Source organism: Chrysochloris asiatica, unplaced genomic scaffold (genome assembly GCF_000296735.1).
Source record: "Chrysochloris asiatica unplaced genomic scaffold, ChrAsi1.0 scaffold00165, whole genome shotgun sequence".
In the NCBI taxonomy this organism is placed as follows: domain Eukaryota; kingdom Metazoa; phylum Chordata; class Mammalia; order Afrosoricida; family Chrysochloridae; genus Chrysochloris; species Chrysochloris asiatica.
Window position 1 is genome coordinate 1,217,653 of NW_006408683.1, and position 5,906 is coordinate 1,223,558.

At 41.3% G+C, this 5,906-nt stretch overlaps 1 protein-coding gene and 1 pseudogene across 3 annotated transcripts in view; both read right to left on the bottom strand.

Annotated features, from left to right (window-relative positions):
• The window catches only part of CDC42BPA (CDC42 binding protein kinase alpha (DMPK-like)), a 628,044-nt gene that overhangs the window by 79,788 nt on the left and 542,350 nt on the right, over nucleotides 1-5,906 (bottom strand). The gene's annotated exons all lie outside the window — the stretch shown is intronic.
• LOC102824388 lies at nucleotides 3,837-5,006 on the bottom strand (annotated as a pseudogene).

Sequence of the window (5,906 nt, forward strand, 5' to 3'; positions counted from 1 at the left end):
CCCAGGAAAAAAGTGAGACCAAAAGGACCAAAAACAGAATCAATATAATAACAGAGACAAAAACTACCACTCAAAAACAAATATAAAACCATAGACTGTCCAGTAGAGTTTGCTGTACAGTAGAAACCTCCAGCGGTGGGTGGGGGTGTCCACTCAGCTCAGGCCCCTCCTCTAGTCACCACTGTGGAGGTGCACAGATAGATTTTGAGGAATGAATGGAGGAAAGATTGTCCACTATTTTTATCTCTGAAGACCAGTTAGCTATCTGCATATGCACAGCATAATTCTCAAAATAGTCGGCGCCCTTGCATATATTAGCTGTTGTTGGTTCTTGCCTTTTATGTTGGGGTTTTACAAGGTATAAATATGGTTAGGCCATATGGCCCTATCTGCTGTTTCTTGCTGGGTAAGGCAGGAATAAAGGGTCCTGCCCAGGTCAACTTTAGGGCTGAGTCCCAGAGTCAAATGTCATAAAAAGCAGCCAAAGGATCAGCCTGTGGGACCAATGGGGCTCCTCCCAGGGACCTCCTTGCTGTGCCATGGGAAAACTGTGGGCACAATGCTGGGTCCTTTTGGGGGTGCACTCCCACCCACCTTAAGGTATCTGAGCTGGGCAGAGAGGGTACGACAGGGGAGAGGATGAAAGAAAAGTGAAAAATGAAAAATTCATCACACCTCTTTTTACAGGTGTGGCTCTGTGGTTTTTATCACTGTATCAGCCTGGCTGTGGCCCTGCCCTCTGATCTCAGTGCAGGGAGAGGGGCCACAGGAACGTCCCGATCAATTCAGAAATCGCCATGCATTCTGTCCACAGTCAGAGTTCTCCACCAGTGGGGGTGGAAAACTGACACCCCCCACCTTATAATAGATCCAAATCTCTGGAACTGCTCCAGGAAATCTCCTCTGTTTTTTTTCTACGGCTCTGCCAAAGAGGTTGCCCTATCTGTCTCTGCTTCTCCAATCCCCAAACCTGAAGCCCATTTCCTTCTGTTGTTGAATTCTTGTTTTCTAGAACTACTATTTGTCTGATATTGAATTCTCATATTTCCATTATAATTTTATTTCATTTTGCAATACTTTCTAAGAGATTTCCTCAAATTTATTTTCAAATTTACGTACTGAGTCTTAAAAATGGCTTATGATATTTTAAAAATAATTGCCTTCTATGATTATTCCTTTTGTTCTGCTTTTTGCATTGCCTTTTTCCTTCAATGCAAGCTAGATCTTGTTTGTTCCAACCTTTCTTGTCTATAGAAAATTTCCTCCAATGTCTTTTTTTTTCCCCAGAGAGAAAAAGAATCTTTATGAGTTAAATATGTATTGTTGTTGTTGTTGTTGTCAGGTGCCATCAAGTCGGAACCGACTCATAGCGACCCCGTGCACAGCAGAACGAAACAATGTCCGATCCTGGGCCAACCTCACTACCGCTGCTACACTTGATGCCATCAATGATGCTACCTGGCCGATCCATCTCGTTGGGGGTCTTCCTCTTTTTCTCTGACCCTCCATCTTACCCAGCATGACATCCTTCTCCAGCGACTATTCCCTCCTGACAATATGTCCAAAGTAAGAGAGACGAAGTTTAGCCATCTTGGCCTCCAAGGAGCACTCTGACTGCACTTCTTCCAAAACAGATCTATTGGTTCTTTTGGCAGTCCATGGCACTTTTAGTATTCTCCTCCAATACCACAATTCAAAGGCATCAATTCTTCTATGATCTTCCTTATTCACTGTCCAGCTTTCGCATGCATATGAGGTTATTGAAAATACCCTGGCTTGGGTCAGGCGCACTTTAGTCCTCAAGCTGACATCTCTGCTCTTCAACACTTTAAAAAGGTCTTGTGCAGCAGATTTGCCCAATGCAATACGTCATCTGATCTCTTGACCGCTGCTTCCGTGAATGTTGATAGTTGATCCAAGAAGAATGAAGTTCTTGACAACATCAATCTTTTTCCTTGTCATGATTATCATACATTTTTGAAGAGTTTATTATATCCAACTGGTTACTTTGAAAGCAATTTACTGTTGTACATTAATATACAATAAAATATTTCTACTTATTAAAGGGATGGCAGAGAACCTAGCACCCCATCATGGGTTCCTGGGCCAGACTACAGATTGAGAACTCGTGGACTGGTTGAAACTGCAGGGTGCTGATGATGAGACAATTGAAAAGGTAACTCAGTAACCCTCCAGCTATTCATGCACTGCTCTTAAAAAGCTTCTTAGTGCTTTTTTCCAAATCTTTGTTTCAGATTGCTAAAGAAGGATACACAATTTCTGAAATTCTTAATGATACCACTAAAGAAGATCTAGGATGCCTTAGACTTCGGTAAGAATCACCTCAAAACAGTTCTTGTAACAGAAAATTATTTTTGTGCAGGACTATGATTTTAAAAGTATGAGAAGACTGCAAAAATTTCATGGAAAAACTTTTTGAAACCCTCTTTATATTAAAAATAATACTGGTAACTTTTATCCTTTTATTAAAATTAACTCACTTTCCTCTGGATTAGTCAGAAAACAAAATTCACAACCCAGCCTCCTTCCAAACTCAGGAGTTTTGCCAGGTTCAACTTGGGGGAAAACAGAGGTAAGCAGGTAGGAAAGGGCAGGAGAAAAAGTACTCCCTCCAGTTCCAGCTGGCTGGGAGTGGGCTGAGAAAGAAACAAGCTGCCAGAGGCATTGGCTCAAATCCTTGTCCTGCTCACTCCTTCCTCCCATGATTTTCAGCTAAGCTTATGTCCCACTACTTCTGGGGTACAAGTGTCACCTCCACATGTAAATAAAAGAGAACAGAATAGATTTGGTATTTAGCCTTAACAAAATCATTAAATACATCTCGAACTAAACCTAAGGGCTCCTATCTCGTTGCTTTGAATTAGTTCTTTAGACACTATAGAGGGGCTGGTGTTCTTTGCTTCCTAGTGGTGGGCTGCTCTGCAGGCTTTGGAATGCCATCAGCCAGTACAGAGCCAGGCTCAGGAGCTCTCCAAAACCATGCAGTAGGTGGGATCACATTCAGGTAAGCCAGATGTCTGCACCCAAAACAATTCAGGTGATGTTTTAAAGACTATCCCCCTACTGAAGTAGATTTCTTTTATCCATTATTTATAATTGAGTATAAGCTTGTATGAAGGAGCTTAAAAAGGTTGTGGGAAAATGTAAAAATTTCCATGAACTTTTAGAAGCCCCCTTGATGTTTCTATTTTAGGTAACAAAAAGGCAGATAGATCTGTTATCGATTGTACATTAATTATATGTTAATATTGCTAAGTGTCCAAGTTTTTGCCTGGAGGACTGCTGGGCAGATGGTGGCTGCTGAGTGTGTTAGAAGTCTGCCAAGCACTGATACTTCCGAGTAATTTAATCCTTTCCTCCATAAAGGTAGCATGGTTAGAGCAGGCATACAAAGAAATATTTTTATAAGTAGAATATTTCCTAGAATAGTATACAACTGAGTGAGAGTTATGTTAGGATAATTAATTTGATAAAGGGACTAAAACTCTGTCAGTTGTGACCCTTTAATAAGAAACAGTTCAAACTGCTGGCCTTTCAGTCAGTTAGCAGCCAGGTTTCCTATGTTGGACCTACACAGGTACACAAGTCTAAAATCAAATCTTTACAATATTCACAATGAATAGTTAAGACCTTATTAACATCTTTAAATGTTTTGATACACAAATTGCATGTAAATAATATCCCTTTATCCTATGTAGTATTTAGTATTAATACATGACTTGCTTTACGGGTTTTATTCCTCCTTAAAACAGTGGCTTAAAGTTAATGACAACTATCCCACTGAAGGGAGAGTACAAGCTTTACATTGACTCCCTTTAACTGAATGACTTAAACTTGATCCACTGATTTACACCACGAACTTCAAAAGGTGGCTCGCTGCAGTAGATGTGATATCCTAATTCTTCCAAAGGTGGTTCAGGATCAGCTGTAGCAAACTGGGCCGCATCCTCAAATTTCCTTCCTCACTTCAACATCAATTTCCTTTAGCTCTTCCACACTGGTGAGGTAATTGTTCACCATTCTATCTTTGAGAAGTATAATAGGATCGCTTTTACTTCCTGCATTTCTTCTCGTGTACGGTAACTGACTCCAGGGTCACTCATACTGTGTCCATGGTAACAGTAAGTCTGCAGCTCCATCAGTATGGGACCCTTCCCTGATCTGCAATAGGCAGCTGCAAACTTTGTAGCCTCACGGACACACAGGATTATCCATTCCATCTACCCTCAACCCAGGAATGAAATCGCCCCTCTTGTAGTAGTCGGTGCTGGCTGCTGCTGTCTCGACAGATGTTCCATGCCATAGCAGTTATTCTCGCAGATGATAATACACGGTAATTTCCACAAAGCTGCCATAATGCATGCTTCAAATATCTGACCCTGGTTAGCAGTACCATCACCGTACAGAGACAAGCAGACCTCATCATCTTTTCCATTGTACTTGTAGGCCAGAGCAATTCCAGTGCCCAAGGGCACCTGAGCACCAATAATGCCATTGCCCCCATAGACGTTCTTGACATACATGTGCATTGATCCTCCTTTTCCTTTAGCACAACCTCCTCTTTGTCCTGTTAGCTCTGCGAGAATTTCTCTGACAGAAAGGCCATGAGTAAAGGTAAAGCCATGAGCCCGATGGGCTGTAGTGAGATGATCCGTAGGACTTATATCAGCCGTGAGCCCCACACTGCATGCTTCCTGGCCATCACACAAGTGGCAGAAGCCCCGGAAGATCTTCTGTTTATACAGTTGGTCTGCATTCAGTTCCATTCAGCGGACGGTCTGCATCATCCTGTAGTATCGGAGCCCATCCTCTCTGGTGAGCACGATTTTGACAGAAGGACCTTCTTCCAACCGATGAAGATCACATTTCTTAATTTCAAATGTATCATCATTGGCAAAGTTACGATATGTCACCAGCACTCTGCTAGCCGGCTTCTGGGCGGCGCCCGACAACACACAGGAGACGGCAGCGATCATCTTCCTCATGGAGCGCAGGTAGTGGCAGCAAGAGAAAGGGCCCAAGGAATATAGCTCTGCTGTCCCCGAGACTCCTTCTCCTCCAGTGTCTTTTAATCATTGACAATCTGCTCATAGTTAAGAATGAGTCATGTGTCCTTATGAGTATAAAGTCTTTTTATTTCAGGAAATGTTCTTTAATATAGTTTTTATGATATTCCATTGCTTTCTTACATTATGAACTCCTACAATCTGGACGTTGGGTGGTCTTTGATATTTTTACCATCACTTTTTCTCAAATAACTTTAAAAAAATCTTTTTCATTTATGGATTAAAAAATTTCTTTTTCATCTTGTTTCTCAGAAATCATTATCTATTGAGTTAATTTACTATTGAACTTCTTATAGGTTAGTCTTCATTTCTGAAATGATATTTCATTTTAATTCCAATTCTTTCTCTTGATTTCTCTTTTCAAGTGTCTTTCTTCAATCCCCTCATATCTGAGAAGGTTCCTACTTATAATTTTTATTGTTATTTCACAGTTTTTACCAATTTCTGTAGAATAAGCACTGGACTGCTAACAGGGAGGTCAGCAGTTCAAGCCCACCAGCCACTCCTTGGAAAGCCTATACAGGGCTGCTATGAGTTGAAAACGGGCACCATTTGTCTGTCAGTTTGTTGTACTGTGGTGGCTTGTGAGTTGCTGTGATTCTGAAAGCTATGCCATTGGTATTTTAAATAGCAGGGTCACCTATGGTGGACAGGTTTCAGATAAGCTTCCAGACAAAGACAGACTAGGAAGAAAGAGTGATGAACTACTTCCGAATATTTAGTCACTGAAAACTTTAAGAATAGAAGAAAAACACTGTCAGATATAGTGCCAGAAAATGAGCCCTTCAGGTTGGAAGGCACTCAAAATGCAACTGGGGA